The 18,325-nt window shown below is 39.0% G+C and overlaps 1 long non-coding RNA gene and 1 pseudogene across 1 annotated transcript in view; one reads left to right on the top strand and one right to left on the bottom strand.

The window, feature by feature from the left end:
- Positions 1–18,325, bottom strand: part of LOC119627259 (uncharacterized) — a 442,819-nt gene that overhangs the window by 197,947 nt on the left and 226,547 nt on the right. The gene's annotated exons all lie outside the window — the stretch shown is intronic.
- On the top strand, positions 6,968–9,424 carry LOC103220996 (DNA (cytosine-5)-methyltransferase 3A pseudogene; annotated as a pseudogene).

Genomic DNA, 18,325 nt, shown 5'->3' with positions numbered 1-18,325 from the left:
CCCCACAATAGCTTCAAGACACCTTTGTCACAAAAACCCAGCACAACAGAAGAGGGAAACTGCCTCTTGGGTGGCACAAAGAAAAAATCTGAGATCCGGATTAGGGTCTTATGATTATTAGTAAACCCAGCTGGGTCAGGTGGGTGGACTGGGAGCATTATCTTGGCTTGGAACATGAGATACCCCTAGGAATAAAGTCAGTGTCATAGTGAGTAAATGTGCTAAGACTAAGGAGGTTATGGTAACCCCAAAGCAAGTTGGGTACTGTTGACATGTAAGCAGCATGGATACTATGGAGCAAAATTTCCTCTAGTACACTCTAGCCCCTAAAACAACAGCCTTTACGTCCCTTAAACTTTACCAACTTCCTTTACGCCACTCATTTAGGGCTTATCACATGGAACTTTATATTTTAGGTTAATGATTAGTGCCTCAAGGGCAGAAGGTATCTTAAATCTTTGTCTCCATCAACATTGTCTTTCACAGTGCTTTGCCCATAGTGAGTAAATTAAGGGAATTTAATAGAAATTAATGAATTTAACACACGCAAGCATTGAAAATGAGTAATTGAAGTCAAAAGTTGAAACAGTTGGTCTGGGGAAGAGATTAAGAGGAAACACTGTTAAAATTATACAGTTTCCAGTTGAGTGGAAGAAAAGGAAATCAGGGGCCCTTTATGCAAAAGTCACTGTCAGAGACTTTGAAGTGTAATGTAGATTGCTGTCAGAAATCCCTAACTTCCTTAATGTGTCCGCTCAGTCGTCAAGAGATTGAGAGGGCACATTGCTCACATGCACCAAAACCCCCATGGAAAACAAGCCTGAACTTTTCCAATCAAACCAGCAAGAAAAGTATCCTAAAAGATGAAGGAGGCAGGAGAATTAATCGAAGTGTAGAGGATAGGGAGGAGGCAAGAGCTCCACAAAGAGAAAAATGGTTTTCCAGTAACTCTATCAAGAATTTAGGAGAAAAAGGCAAAAGTCCAGATAGGAAAATTCACTATCAAAATTACCCAAAAAGTCTGTCTTCAGGATTAGGCCTGTTCACCAATATGGAGAAAGTCTTCATTGCTGCATAAGACAGAAAAGTTGATTTCGTCTTTTAAATACAATCTTACTCTTTTAAAATTAACTTCCAGGCCTATCAGGGCATGGAGTGTATATTGCTTCTATTTTATTAAGAATTGTCCATTTTACCTTGTCAGGAATGCACAGCACACACACACAAGTATAAGAAATTTATTATAACTCCATTGTTGAGAATGACATTTCAACGGAGAATTTCCCTTTAAGAGAAAAAGCTAAATGTGTCTTTGGGTTAACAGGACATTAGACAACATAGAACAGGAGGTGGCAAACTGTAGCAAGTAGGCCAAATTCAGCTTGATGTCTGCTCTTGTAAAGTTTTATTGTCACATAGCCATACCCACTTGCATACTGTTGTCTAATGGCTGCTTTCTAAACCCATAAGAGCAGAGTTGTACCATTCCAATGAGAATTGTATTAGCCACAAAGCTTAAAATATTTTAGCATCAATGAGAGTCCCTGACAGGAAGATGTGCCATCCCTGGCCTAGAAGAAAGAGAATTCCAGCCCATAAGAAACAAGAGTGCTTTTTCTACCAGTTCTCAAAGAATCAGACATGTTAATAGTCAGATGATTGCATGGTGTTTGTCATCATCAGTGAGGACTTACAGACTGTGAGTAAAGAAACCAGGAACAGAGAAAGACAGAAGTGGAGTAAGAGGCCACCGAGGAATCCAGAGGGGTGAGATAAGGGAGGGCAGAGGTGGGTGTCAGGCCTCCATGGAGCAAGAGAGAAAGACAGGAGCAATTAGCAGAAAAGCATGCCGTGGCTTTGTCTGCCTCGAAATGTTTCTTTCCCCTGCTACTGCTGTACATTTCAATGTTTTATTTCTCCAACCCTCTGAGCATTACCAAACAGTTATTATCTGAGCTTCTAACAAACAATTATTCCAGCTCCTAATTTATATTTCAATCATTTTAACTACTGATCTTATGATCACATCCAGGCTCTGATCACATTAGTGTCTATTAACTATGCAGCAACCAATAAAATCTGCATGAGAGACTTATTCCATATATACTCCCTTAGTACAATTTATTAAAATAATGTAGACTATTAACGTTTAAACTAAATGTAATATATATATTTAATATAAAAATTCTCATTACTGTGATTAATAAAATTTTTAGTGTAAGTTGATATTTAGTTAGAGAAAATGAACAAGATAAGCCAACTGAACTATTTCACTTACATTAATTTAATTAAATATGACTTTTACATTATGTAGGATCACGTACATACTACTGATAATTCTAACATATTTAAGGAATCAAAAAGTAGACCCACTATCAAAGATACAATTAAATCATTAATGGTCTTTCTTTCTTTCTTTCTTTTTTTTTTGAGACAGAGTCTCGCTCTGTTGCCCAGATTGGAGTCTAAGTGGCACGATCTTCGTTCATTGCAACCCCTGCCTCCTAGGTTCAAGAATTCTCTGCCTCAGCCTTCCGAGTAGCTGATTTTACAGGTGCCTGACACCACGCCTGGCTAGGTTTTGTATTTTTAGTAGAGACAGGGTTTCACCACGTTGGCCAGGATGGTCTTGAACTCCTGACCTCCTGCTTTGGCCTCCCAAAGTGCTGGGATTACAGGCATGAGCCACCGCACCCAATCACTAATGGCCTTTCTAGATAAAGCATACTACTAATCTCCCTCACTTTACTAGATAGGCTGTCAAGAATTAAACAAGTTGAAAAGTAATACAGTAATACTGCTTGGTTTTCCTCCCTAAAAATCTCATTGTTTCGGTTTTTTTTTTTTTTTTTTCCTTTTCAACTGCACTAGGGTTGTGTGTGTGTATAGGGAAGGGAAGGGACAGGGGCAGGAGGTGAGGGGCAGAGAGAAAGAGAAAGAAAGAAACAGATACAGAGAAAGGAAGAAGCAGATTCCATGCTGGTTCTGTGTGTTATCTCTCTTTATATAGAAATCTTTCCCCAAATAATTTCAGGATGTATATGCTGGTCACATTCCACTTTCTTCCTTCTGACCTTCTGTCTCCAGCTGGACTGACATACCTGCCCTGACACTTTCTAACTTTGTGACCTCTGGTAGGTAAGATAACTACTTCAACCTGGTTTTTCCATTAGTAAAATGGGAATGGTGTTGGGGGTGGCATTGTAAGGGTTAAGTGAGATGGGTAGATACAGTCCAGCCTTCAGTTGCTACCTCTCAGAGCTGGGAGCCTCTGCTGCTGCCTCTGAAAATGTCGATTGACTACTTGTCTTCAAGCATTAGCACACGGCCAGTACGGCCAAATTATCTTCTACACTTCAAAAGTCTTTCCGAGGCTGCCACGGCCTTGAATCCACCCAATTGCTCTTTTCTGCTCTCCTTGTCTTCTGTGCTGATGGCATTCCGCTGACCCCTACGTTGTGCCATGATGGTAAGGACTAAAAGGTGGAAGAGGAGAGTGAATTGAGCACCAGTACTGGGTTCTGATGGATCTGTGCTTGAGTCTCAGCTTACTGACTGCGTGGCATTGGGTAAGTATTTAGTCTCTTTAAGTCTTGGCTTTCATCTCTACTAAGTGGGATGACCAATAATTGTACTTACTGCTGGGGCTTTTTGTGAATACTAAATGGTTACTGCAGATAAAGTGCTTACAAGAGTGTCTGGCCCATAGTCAGAGCTTAATAGCAACACTATCAACAACAAATGAGATAGTGACTCCTAGAACAACAGCACTGCTCTTTGGTGGCTGGATCATGCACTTGTGGTGAGTTTAGGACTTGGGGAGACCCAGAAACATGTCTGCAGCTAGCAGAGCAGTTGGCAGTGTGAAGATTCCATTTTTGAGAAGAACAGAGAGCTTTTTCTGTATTATCCTGCTTCCCACAGTGAGGTAGAAAATGGGACACTGGAAGACTCCAACTCCATGTTCATTTTTTGACATTAACTCATTAAAAGAGAAAAAAATCTCCTAAACCAACAAGTAGTGCCAAGGAAAGTCACTGATGCCCCCTCCTTAGGCTCTATCAGGTTTTTTTAAAGGGTCTGCTTGAGAATGACTGAAGCTACGAGTATAACCAGAAACACAGCCACTTTCAGAGGGCAAGATCAAAGTGAAAAAATGAAAATTTACCCCTAAAAGTTGTCACTTTCTGGAATGTACCAAGAGCCCTGATGCTTGATAATCAGGTTTCATACCCCAAAGCAAGGTACTTCTGCCTCCATTGCTAAGAAGGGACAAGGATGAGCTGAAAACAAAACGCTGACTTTTGGGTCTACGATGAGCACTAATTTTTGTAATTCTTAAACCAGGAGGAGAACCTGAACCCAGCCTGAATTATCGCCCAATCTCCTTAATAAATGTGGACAGGGAAATCTCAGGAAAGGTGCTGGCTAATAGGCTGGAACAGATATTCCCACACCAAATCCATCCCAATCAGGTAGATTTATTTGGAACAGACAGTCAGGCACTAATAGGAAGCAATTATTAAATTCAGTACAGTGAACTTCTGGAGACAGAGAAGGGCCCATGGCTGCCATTCCACCTCCTTCTCTGAAGGGCTTTTGATCACCTAGCCACCCTGCCCCTCCCCTTCATTCAGCAACAATTTGGACTGAAGGCAGCATTGTTCAGGGGGAGCTCTCAGGACTCACAAGTCCTCCCCGCCCCTCTCAGTAACAAACTAGTTAATAGGGCTTGTGTCATCACCTTTGTCAATTTCCCTTGCCCCATGACCCTTATTTTATTTCAAAGTTATGTTAGAAACCTGTAGAAGAGGCTTATTTCCTCTGTCAATAAACCCATTACTTCTAAGAATCTGTCCTTTCTTTGCATTGTAAGGTGCTATTTGGGGGTCAATGGCATGGTTTCCGGAGCCAGACTCTCCCTGATTTGAATTCTGGACCCAGTACATGTCAGCTGGGCATATGACTTAGACTTCCTGTTTCAGGATTTTTTTCCTGTGAAATGGGGATCTTGTAGAATGAGCTTCACTGAGGTGTACAAATCAAACAACATCCCGCAAGTCAAGGGCAAGTTAATTAAGTTAGTGCCTGACACATAGTAAGTGCCCAATAAATTTTAGCAAGCGTTATCATCACCATCCTTATCATTTTTGCAGGAGTTATCCGTTGCATCTGAGACTCTCTAGTTCCAACTTCACAAGAAATTGATTTCATTTTAATAAATAATTTAAGAAATCTCTCTTCTCTATTTTATTTTCTGAATTCTACATTCCTGAGTAAATCTCAGGTAAAACTCAGCTATCTGTGATTTTTAAAGTTATTTTCACTTGTTCAATATTGCCTCTAAAATTTGTTCAATTTCTCTTTCCCCTTCTTCTGGAGTATTCTTGGGTTATCCCCTAATAAAGCTTTATTGAAAAGCCTTAAGTTGCATCTATTTCATGTCCAATGATTATATTATCTTTTTCACACATTCCATTAGCTCATATATATATATATACACACACACACACACACACACACATGCATAATCATGCCCGTGTCTCTATCATTTAACTTTTGATTAATGTGTCAGTTCCTCTGCATTTGCTCTTCCTCCTGTCAATATTTCCTTTAAGTACATTCTCACTTTCAGGTATGGAATCTGTGTCTCAGATTTCTGTAAATTGCCCCTACTTCTAAGTAAAGTGTCTTCTTTGGGTTTAAGAGGGTTTAAGAAGATAGATAGATAGATAGATAGATAGATAGATAGATAGATAGATAGAGATAGATGAGATAGATAGATAGACAGATAGAGATAGATAGATGAGATAGATAGATAGATAGATAGATAGATAGATAGATAGATAGATAGATAGATAGATGATACAGTTTTCACTGATTTCCTGACAGGAAAGAATTATTGATGGCCCTTTTAGTATATGTTTAATATACTTCCACTTTTATCTTTAAGAAGAAGAAAAGATAAAGGTGGAAATATATATGCAATTTCATTATAAGGTGCTATTTAAGGGTCAATGGCATGGGCTCTGAAGACAGACTCCCTGATTTAAATTCTGGACCCAACACATATTAGCTGGGCATGTGATTTAGGCTTCCTGTCTTCAGGATCCTTAGCTGTGGAATGGGAATCATGTAGTATGAACTTCACTGAGGGGTTGTACAAATGAAACAAGCTCACACAAGTTAAGGGCAAGTTAACGAAGTTAGTGCTTAACATATAGTAAGTGCTCAATAAATGTTAGCAATACTTGTCATCACCATCCTCATCATTTCTGCAGGAGCTATTCTTTATATAATTTGTATACATATATAGTATGTTTTGTATACTTCCACTGTTATCTTTAAGAAAATGAAAAGATAAAGGTGGAAGTATATAAAGCATATACTAAAAGGAAAAGAAAATCACAAATTCTTTTACCTTCCAAAAATTCATTGACTTCTAAAAATGTACTGCGTTTTAAAATAATGTATCTGTTGAAAATGATAATTTTAATAGCGCCTTGCAGAATAACTAAGTGCTTAGTAAGTTTTGTAAAGCTTTGCAGTGAACTGTGCTGAGTCTATGATAAGCTCCAATACTTTCTTCATGGAAGTAAATGACATTTAAGTAAAGTCTTGAAGCATCAAGTGAAGGTGAGAAATGCATTCGGGGCAGAAGCTAAATGACCATGGGCCCAGAGGAAAGAATAATCTAGAGGCCTTTGGCAAGTCAGAAGTCCTGAGTAGAGCTAGGTATGCAGAGGTTATAGGGTGAAGATTCTTTAAGATAAGCCTGTCTTGCTTGTTTTATTGTATATATATATTTAAGCTGTACAAATGATGTTTGGAAACCTACATATAGTGGTTGTATACACTTACATATAGTGGTTAACCACAGACAAGCAAATTTACGTACCCATCATCTCATATCTTTCAGCCATGTCTGAAAAGTTGGATGATGAGGTTGTGAAAAGCCTTGAGAGCCATGCCAAGGAATTTTGACTTCATCCCAGTATCTGGGTCAGCAGAGAGTCATAATCAGAGCAATGATCTGAGTGGATTCATCTGGATTAATAAGGGAAAAGGTAGGAGCAAGAGAGGAGACCCATTAGGAAGCTTCTGAAATGAGTTAGACAAGAAGTAATAAAGGTTTAAATGAGAGTAGTATCAGCTAAAAAAAAAAAAAAAAAAAGGCATCGCATCTCTTAGGAGTGAAATTGAAAGGACTGGCAATTAATTGGATGTGGAATTCCAAGTAAAACATGCTGAAGATGCTGAGCGGACCTCAGAGGGCTACACGTGGCCTCATGGGCTGAGAAGAAAGGCCAAGGTCACTGCAGTAATGAATGTTGTGGAAGAAAACTAGGGCTCAGAGGGTCTGCAAAGGTGGAAGAGGCTAGCCCTGCTGCTGTGTGGCAGCCCAGCAACCCATATCCCCCACTGTCGTTACCACACCTGAGCCTGTGGGGACTGATGCTGGGAACAAGTACACCAAAGCGGGTGATGATGAACCAGAGTACAAGGACAGCTGGGGCTTTGGCACTAGGAAGTTGATATGAGGAAAACTGCGGGGCTTCTCCTGGAGGCCACATTGTGTCTTGGTGGATGACAGGCCAGAGTCGAGCAGCTAAAGGCACCCACTGTGTCATGTGGTTTGGAGAAGCGAGTTCTCAGTGCTGTATGTAGAGAAGCTGATGCCACTGAGCTCCTTTTGCAGTGTGCTCCACCAGGCCACCTATAATACAACAAGCAGCCCATGTACCGCAAAGCCATCTACAAAGTCCTGCCGGTGGCCAGCAGTGTACAGGGGAGCTGTTCCCAGAGAGCAATGACAGCAATGAGAGTGACACTGCCAAGGTCACAGAGTTGCAGAGCAAGTAGATATTTGGATGGACCTTTGGGAGGTTCCAGCCTTTTGCCCCCAAGAAACTGGAGCCACAAGAAGAGGAGAAGAATCCCAACACAGAAGTTTATGCACACGTGTTGCCCTGAGGCAACTGCTTATGCACCACCCCCTCCAGCCAAAAAGCCCTGAAAGAGCAGAGCTAAGAAGTTCAACATTGGGCTGGGCGTGGTGGCTCACGCCTGTAATCCCAACACTTTGGAAGGCTGAGGCCGGTGGATCACGAGGTCAGGAGATCGAAACCATCTTGGCCAACATGGTGAAACCCCGTCTCTACTAAAAAATACAAAAATTAACTAGGTGTAGTGGTATGTGCCTGTAATCCCAGCTACTGGGGAGGATGAGGCAGGAGAATCATTTGAACCAGGGAGTCGGAGGTTACAGTGAGCTGAGAGCGCCGCTGCACTCCAGCCTGGTGACAGAGCAAGACTCTGTTTCAAAAAAAAACAAAAAAGGAGGCTCAACATCAAGGAGATTGTTGATGAACACACAAGAGTAGCTGGTGTACAAGGTGAGGCAGAAGTGCCAGAACATCAAGGAACTTTGTGTCTCTTGTAGGAGCCTCAATGTCCCTCTGGACAGCCCCTCTTCGTACTAGGAATATGACAACATTGCAAGAACTGCTTCCTGGAGTGGGCATACCAGTATGATGATGATGGCTATCAGTCCTGCTGCACCATCTGCTGCTGGGGGCATGAGGTGCTCATGTGCTGGAACAACTGCTGCAGGTGCTTTTGCGTGGAGTGTATAGACCTCTTGGTTGGGCCAGAGGTTGCCCAGGTGACCATTAAGGAAGATCCCTGGAACTGCTACATGTGTGAGCACAAGGGCACCTACGGGCTGCTGCAGCGATGGGATGACTGGCCATCTCAGCTCCAGATGTTCTTCCCCAATAACCATAACAAAGAATTTGACCCTCTGGAGATCTACTTGCCTGTCCCAGCTGAGAAAAGGAAGCCGCCCATCTAGGTGCTGTCTCTCTTTGATGGGATTGATATGAGGCTCCTGGTGCTGAAGGGCTGGGCATTTGGGTAGACCACTACATGTCTCGGAGGTGTGTGAGGATGCCATCACGGAGGGCATGCTGTGGCACCAGGGGAGGATCATGTACGTTGGGGACGCTAGAACCATCATGCAAAAGCAGAACCAGGAGTGGGGTCCATTCTCTTCAATGACCTCTCCATTGTCAACCTTGCCCATGAAGGACCCTACAAGGGCACTGGCCAGCAGTTCTTTGAGTTCTACCACCTCTGCATCATGCACAGCCCAAGGAGGGAGATGATTGCCCTTCTAGTGGTTCCTTGGGAGTGTAGTGGCCATGGACATTAGTCACAAGAGAGACATCTCACAATTTGTTTATTCTAATCCTGTGCCAAAGAAGTGTCAGCTGCACACCAGAACTGCTATGCCTGTGGTAACCTTCCCACTATGAGCAGGGCATTGGCATTCACTGTGAGTGTAAGCTGGAGCTGCAGGAGTGTCTGGAGCATGGCAGGAGAGCTAAGATCAGCAAAGAGAGGACCATTACTACTAGGTCAAACTCCATAATGCATGGCAAAGACCAGCATCTCCCTATCTTCATGAATGAGAAGGAAGACAGCTTAGGTGCACTGAAATGGAAAGGGTATTTGGCCTCCCCGTCCGTTATACTGACATCTCCAACAGGAGCCATTGGGCAAGGTAGAGAGTGTTGGGTGGGTCGTGGACCATGGCAGTCACCTGCCATTTCTTCACTCCACTGAAGGAGTATTTTGCTTGTGTGTAAGGGACATGAGGGCAAACTAAGGTAGTGACACAAGGTTAAACAAACTAAAAAAAAAAAAAAAAAACCACAAAACATAGTAAAACCTAGCAATGTAAGGATGGAGAGAAGTATCAGCACCCAGAAGAGAAAGAAGGAATTCAAAACAAAACTACAGAGGCAGAAATAATGGAGGGCTTTGTCTTGCAGAAAGGGTTGGACATCATCTCCTGATTTTTCAATGTTTTTCTTCAGCTCTATTTAAAAACAAAACCGAGCTCCCTCCCCTTCCTCCTCCGCCACCCACCTACGTTTTTTTTTTTTTTTTTTTTTTTGTAAACACTTTTGTTTTCTACTATTTCCCATCCATATTGCTGCAAAAGACATGGATGGAGTTGAAGGCCATTATGTTAAGCAAATTAATGCAGAAACAGAAAATCAAATACCACATATTCTCACTTATAAGTGGAAACTAAACATTGCATACATATGGACACAAAGAAGAGAACAACAGACACAGGGCCTACTTGAGGGTGGAGAGAGGGAGGAAGTTGAGGATTGAAAAACTACCTAATCAGGTCCTCTGCTTATTACCTGGGTGGTAAAATAATCCGTACACCAAACCCCTGTGACACACAATTTACCTATATAACAAACATGCACATGCACCCATGAACCTGAAACAAAAGTTAAAAAAAGGATGGGGGGGATGTACTATGTCTTTTGGCTCCAAACCCACCTTTCTATGTTCAGCTTTGGGATGCTGGGCATGGGACTCTATAAACATCCTTTCTCCTTGGCTAGCTGGCTTCCAACTGTATTCTACTAATGGAAATGACAGAAAGAGACAGAAAACCTCAAGAGGCAGAAGGGGCATGCTTCTTCCTGTTTGCTCACTGTTCTAGTCAGCATCACCCCAGCTACAGCCCTTCGCTTTGGAAATGGCAGTTATTTCCAATTTCCAGTTATTTTCCACTTCTACAATCAGTCTCATGTTGCACCCCTTCAAGGTACTAGAGGGGGCTCTTTCCAGAGGTCCAAGACCCAGCTTCGTAAAGACTTTTCTCCTAGTCTGTAGCTTATAATAATAACAGCCTTCCCCTTGAGGCTCAGACTGGGTTTAAGAAACCTGACTTTGTAAACTGTACACCAAGTTAGTACACAGTAGTTATTAAAAGGAGAACAAATACTATTTTTTTTTAGTTGAGAATCAAGACAAGAAATTAGGTGAGTTGGATCATATTCCAAGGTCTGACTCTCTTTCCATCTTCTCTGTGCTCAAAGCACTCATTTGGTACCTAGGCTAGATAATGTCACCTGTACACATGATTTGGGGTCAACGTGGTCCACATTGTCCTCATTTTGTCTATGCCTTGACTATTGGATCAGTCAAGAGGTAAACCCACCAAGCTAAGTAGACCCTTCCATCAGCATATCAAAGAGCAATCATCTTGGTTGCACTGTCTTATTCAGACTTTTCTCTTCCAGTCCTTAATGGTGTCAGACACCCACAAGACGCCACATTCAACATTTGAGTTATTTTGCAAGAGAAAGTTTAAATCAATTGAAAAAAGAGGAATCAACTTCAATAAGAAATACACCAGGAAAGAGGAAAAAGGAATCTGTCTTAGTAATAATTAGACTCTTCTTAAAATAAAATCTATTTCCTGAATGTACCATAATTTCTGAGGTTGGCAGACCTTGGTGCCTGTGCCTCATTGTTCTATCAAACTAAAGGCCATGAAAAGCTCTGAACCACAATGGAAAAAACACATCAAGAACTAAAAGATGCTATCAAAGACCTCTCTGGGGAACACCATCTTCATGGAATCACCAGAAAGAAGCCCAGGCCGAGTCTTTAAGAAACTTAAGAAAAATTATGCAAATAACTTAATCTCAGCTCCAGGGACTTCCTCTTACTAAAATCCATGCTAACTCAAACACATAAAATGATTAGGACCACCTTTTCAGGACATGGTTTTGTTTCATAAACTAAAGAGCCCTGTGTTGTCTGAAACAATAGAGAAATTAACTTGATCTGAGCTGCTGTTTGGGCCTGAATTTTGAAAAGCTGTGCCTCTTAATTCTACCCTGAGTTTAAAATATGGCACACCTGGACAGTCTGGTTCTCTTCAGGGAATGTACTAACTCTGGATTTTTTTATACTTCTGAAGTCCACCATATGGAACAACTGTGTCATTAAAATGGGCATTAAAAAGATTTGTTCACTCAGCTAGACTTAGACAGATAGTAATATTTGGCAATTATATAGTCCCTCTCACCTGTCCATCTCAAAGTAAGCAATTTATAAACACATATTGTTAGAAACTTTTTATAAGCCGGAGGATGTCAGCTTTTCCCTCTGAAGAAAACAGCTCCTGCATGCCATACACTAAATCCATACCAAGTAAGAGATGGTGTAAAATCAAAAAACAAAATATGTACACCTAATCTGTACTCATAAAAATTAAAAATAAAATTTTAAAAAAAGCAGTCCAAGAATGTTAAGTATATAATATCTGAAATAGTAACTACAATTTGTCCACCCTGAGCAGGGAAAAACAGAAACACTGCATGTATTGAAAATATTTGTTTTCTTTTTTCTAGCCTTGGATCCACAAAAACAGAATTTTTCATAATAGTTATAATACTGTTACTTAAATAACTGTGAATAAAATTGGTTAAAACCTCATAACCACTTCACTTTAGCAATTCAGTGTCTGGCAATAAGAATTAATAGTCTCCCTATGCAATTTCAATTAGGTTTTCCATAATTGCCATCCATTTGCATATCTAGCTCTTTAGGTCTATTTCTCAGTAGTTCAGAACTCAGAGATGTAGAAAGATAGTTCATTGTTCTTTACAGACCACTAACATTCCTTGGAACATAATATATGCATATAACTTATTTATATTTCTCTTTTCTTCTGACCTCAGTCTGTCTATTAAACAATGCCTGCTTTCCCTTTCACACCACCTTTACTCTGTGACTTCTTTACTTGTGTAGCACAAAAGATTTCTAGGGGATAAATGTCACATACTCAGGAAAAGAACTGAGCTTCAGACTATTTTCATTTATCACACATGTTGATACAGATTACAAAAACATAAATATGGATTAAAAATATATCTTACATATACATACATAACTTCACAAAAGTTAGAGAGAGTAGGACAAAGCTCATCATATCAAATTCAGCTCCTGGGAGGTGCGGAAGGGCCAATAGTATGAATAGAACATCCAGGCAAATATTCCACAAGAGATTAATGCATTGTTTGCAACTCAGTGGACAAATGCTTGAGGGGATGGATTCCCCATTCTTCATGATGTGCTGATTTCACATTCCACGCCTGTATCAAAACATCTTATGTACCCCATAAATATATATATGTATATACCTACTATGTATGGACACAAAAAAAATACTTTTTAAATGAGATGAATGGATGAAATAAGGCAGCCAATTACGGACGGTCTCAGGTGATCAAAAAGATTCCTGTCTATATAGTCTGGATAATATATGCTTAATATAAGAATATCTTCTACTAACGATTCCCAGACGATAACATTTTAAAGTATCAATTTTTAAAGAGGTTACTTATAATGAGCATGTTTTCCATAATGTTTAGGAAAGATTGGAAACTCAAACAGTTACAGGAACTAGACAGGTAACATTAATGAGTGAAATATGCAGGTGTATAATAACGGGGAGAAGTATATAGTAACAATAGTTTGTTGTGATTTATATCCTAATGGAAATTCTTTCTATAAGCACATAGCATATATGTTTACATATTTATTGATAGGTGCATATGTAAACATGTGGAAATTAGGTACCTACACACACATGCATATACATGTATGTTCCATAATTTTTAAATAAATCCGATACAACCCTATTAAACGTGACACACATGCACCCTTTGAAATGGGTAGCTGCCTCTCAGCTCAAGGCAATCTCTTTCTTGCAAGAATGTAGGCCCAATAAGGACAGATATTCTGACTTCTCAACAAGAACTGCAAGTTTTCACTTTTTTGAAAGTGAAATATTTTAATTTTTAAATGTTGGCTCCAATTTTCTTTAAATCCTCACATGTCAAGTAACAGCACGTCAACTAGTCAAATCTTGTTCCTTAGCTATAAGCTTGCAATCATTAGTGCCCAATAAAGCTTGTATTTCGTGTCTGGGAAGAAAATGAGGGGAAACCATACATTGTTTAAAGTTTAGTTTTTGGCATCCACAGAAATAAAGATTTATAATATAAATTAAGTTCACTATTTGAAAATAGTTATATTTCTTGAAAAATTGTGTTTGTGAATGAGATTTTTCCTCAATACACAAAAAGCTTTTTTAAATCAGTAAGAAAAATGGACACAAAAAGTTATGTATAAGAATATGTGTAAATTATATGAACATGCAAATGTTAGAAAGAAAAAGCACATGACTATTAAACATAGAAAAGGATGGTTAACCCCAGTGTTATGCAACTCATTGAAAATGTTTAAGGATTATAAATATAATTAAAATATCATAAAAATGAATTATGCAATATAAATAAATTTATATTAGATATAATTATATAATAATTTTATATATTTATATAAAGTAATTTTTATAATGCTTATATATAATTATATACTATATATGTTAAGGAATAGCAAGAGTGATTTTTACTCCAGTTCCCAATAAGTTCCTCATCTCCTTCTGAAACCACCTCAGTCTGGACTTCACCGTCCATATGACTATCAGCATTTTGGTCACAACCATTCAACAAGTTTCTAGGAAGTTCCAAACATTCCCTCATCTTCCTGTTTTCTTCTGAGCCCTCCAAACTGTTCTAATCTCTGCCTGTTACCCAGTTCCATAGCTGCTTCCACATTTTCAGGTATCTTTATAATAGTACCCTACTCCTGGTAACAATTTTCTGTATTAGTTCATTCTCACACTGCTATAAAGAACTACCTGAGATGGGGTAATTTATAAAAAAAAAAAAAAAAAAAAGAGGTTTTGTTGACTCACAGTTCTACAGGCTGTACAGGAAACATGGTTGGGAGGCCCAAGGAAACTTACAATCATGGGAGAAGGCGAAGGGGAAGTGGGCACATATTCATGTGTTAGAGCAGGAGAGAGAGAGAGAGAAGGGGGAAGTGCCACACACTTTTAAATCATCAGATCTCTTGAGAACTCACTCACTATCATGAAAACAGCAAGGAGGAAATTTGCCCCCATTATCCAATCACCTCCCACCAGGTTCCTCCCTTACCATTGGGAATTACAAATCAATATGAGATATGGGTGGGGACACGGAGCCAAACCATATCACAATCTGTGAGTAGTAACTGAAAACAAGGAAAAGAAGGTATTTTTCTATACCAATAATAATGTTTTTTTCTGCACTGTGATTACTGAAAGTTTTATCTCTACTAATTGTCTTTATTTTCTATTGGTTCCCATTTTACTGTTCTCTCTTACAAAGAAAAAAATCACCTTCTCTGGTGCCCCCTTATTAATTATAAAAATATATTTCTTGTTGTTCCTTTGTCTTGCGTGTTTCTTCCCAACTCAAGTACTTTACTCAAAACTAACCCGAGCTCAATGTCAGATTTCTTTTCAACATTTCACCTGCCTGGATTATATCTGACAGATTCCTCTCTCCAGCTAAAGTTGCACTATTGAAGACAAAGGCAGGCCAGTGAATTCGGGGACATGGGGAATTATCTTGTTTTCTTACATCACATCCTGCAACTAGAGGCAATTACTTTGTCACTGCCCTTGTCTTGCCTCTACTAGTTTTTTGATTTTGGAAAACACCATTTAACTATGTCGTGAACACCTTAGGAACTACTCACAGATGCACATCTCACTTGTTTCTTTGCTGTTGTTCTGAGCTACTCATGTTGTGCTCTGCCCATATGCCCCTTCCCATCAACTGGCACCCCTCAATAGTGATCTGAGCCTTTTTCTTTCAAAGCATCTTCCCGTAAAACAGAGATCAGAAAATTCCTCTTAGTTTTGCTGTGTCTTTTCTCCTACTCATAAACTCTGACTGCTGTGTTTTCTGTCTTCAAACTCACAGCAAGCTCTGTCCTTCCTCTGCCAGGAAAAAGTCATACAGAGACCCTGCCTGACAGACCCTGTTCCCACCTATTATCAGCATACTCAAGATGAAATAAAATAAAAATAGCAATACATTTCCAACTTCAAACAAGAAAAAGAAGATACATTTCTCCCCATTTCTCCCACTAAGTACAGCTAAAATCCTTTAATTTTATATATAAAGCAAGCATAAGAAGATTTTAAGAAGCAGAGAAAAGAAAACTAACTAGGAAAATTTGGATCCAAGAACAGATGTGGCAGTGTATTCTCTGCATTTTCACTTGCTTTCTCTGTACCCTAAACTAGGTACTTGAGAAGGCTGTAATATATTACAGCTATTTTGGAAAAAGTTCTGGCAGTTTCCTGTAAAACTATACATAGACTTACCCTATGACACATCAATTTCACCCCTAGATATTTATGCAATGGAAATAAAATCCTATGTTCACAAAGTACATAAAAATAACATTCATGACAGTTTTATTCATAATAGAAAAAAACTGGAAACTGCCCATTGTCCATCAATAGAAGGGATAAACAAACTAATATTTTAGTACAATGAAATACTACTCAATAAAAATGTATAAACTCTCAATATGTACAAAAACATGGATAAATCAAAAATATTAAGCTGAATGAAAGAAGCTAGATACAAGAGTAGAACACACTGTATGATTCCATTTATATTAAATCCCAGAACATACAAACAATGCTATAGTGAAAAAGATCAGAATTGTTATTGTCTCTGAGGAATGCAACAGGGAGTGACGAGGAATGCAACAGGGAGTTACTGGGAATAGACATGATGAAATAATAGATATATTCTTCCTAATATAATAGGTATATTTTATAACTTCATAGGGGATTATGTTACACAGGTATATGAATTTCTTAAATTTCAGCAATTATAGCCATAATTGTATATTTTGTCATATATGAAGTTTTACATCAGAAGTAAAGAATTGTAAAGAAATATTGAACTCTAGTTGATATTATTCATGCTGAAATATTTAGGTTGAAATGTAGTAATGTCTGCAATTTATTTTGGAATACAATAAATATGACAGATTAATGGATACATACATATCCAATAAGCAAGCATTATAAATAATAATGCTGGAATCTAGGTGGTGGATATACTCACTGTAAACTTCTTTCAAATTTTCTTTATGTTTGAATTGTTTATATTAAAATATTAGAGAGTAGAAATGGCCGTACATATGTAATTCTTTTTCAAGACTCTATTTTGTTGGAACATTTCTTTCTTTCTTTCTTTTTTTTTTTTTTGAGATGGAGTCTCGCTCTGTCGCCCAGGCTAGAAGGCAGTGGCACTATCTGGGCTCACTGCAAGCTCCTCCTCCCGGGTTCACGCTGTTCTCCCGCCTTGGCCTCCTGAGTAGCTGGGACTACAGGCACCCACCACTACGCCCGGCTAATTTTTTGTATTTTTAGTAGAGACGGGGTTTCACCGTGTTAGCTGTGATGGTCTCGATCTCCTGACCTCGTGATCCGCCCGCCTCGGCCCCCCAAAGTACTGGTATTACAGGCGTGAGCCACCGCGCCCGGCCGGAACATTTCTTTATTTCATTACTTGTTTATCCTTTAGCCAGTGCCACACTTTCTTACTTACTGTGGCTTTATATTAAGTTCTTCTCCTTCAAGATTATCTTGACTATTTTTGACCTTTTACTTTTACTATAAATTTTAGAATGAACTTATCAATTTTCACAATATTTCCTCTGACATTTTGATTGAAATTGAATTGCATCTATGGATCAATTTATATGGGAAATAAACACCTTTACAATATTGAATCTCCAATTCTGTTCCTCTATTTATTCAGATCTTTTTCGTTTATTTTAATAATATTCTGAAGCTTTCAGTATATTCGTCTTAAACCTCTTTTTGATCTTTTTTTTTCTAAAGCATTTGGAATTGCTTTGTTTTATTAAAACATTATTTTTTAATTGATGGTTGTATATAAAAATACAATGAAATGAACCAGAGATCCTTGGAGAAATGCCTAATTCTAGGACTGGAGCATGTCAGAGAGCCAGAAAGTAAGAAAGTGCTCAAAAACAGAAGAAAAAATCACACATTGATGAGAGCATGTCAAAGGAACACAGGTGCCAACTGAAAGAGCTCTCAACAGTCAAAGCTGGAACAATTTGCACAACAAAATAAAACAAAATTGTATTTACTGGATCATAAGCTAAAATATAAAATAAATATCCATGAGTCAATACTGATATCAATAAATTATTGAATAAATAAATACAGGGAAAGAGACACATCTCTCTTGTAAAAGAGTTAAAAATAATTTATATGGATACCCATCCCTTAACAAAAGGGAGCATAAATTCCCACTTTTTCAGTGGGGGCTGCCCACAGTGACTCCATTTAAAAAGTTTAGTATAGAAGGGAAGGTAGGGTGGAGTAAATGGAAAATCCTGGCAAACATCACCTCAACCAGGTGATCAAGGTCAACATCAACAGCGATAAATCATACTGATAGTGTGTGCCCTTTAGATAACATGATTTAAATGGCACTTTACCTCTATGGTCTTTCTCCCGAAAAGCCATAACCACAGTCTAGTCATT

Source organism: Chlorocebus sabaeus, chromosome 14 (genome assembly GCF_047675955.1).
Source record: "Chlorocebus sabaeus isolate Y175 chromosome 14, mChlSab1.0.hap1, whole genome shotgun sequence".
In the NCBI taxonomy this organism is placed as follows: Eukaryota; Metazoa; Chordata; class Mammalia; order Primates; family Cercopithecidae; genus Chlorocebus; species Chlorocebus sabaeus.
The sequence above is the reverse complement of the archived record's forward strand: the minus strand, read 5'-3'. Positions and strand labels throughout refer to the sequence as shown.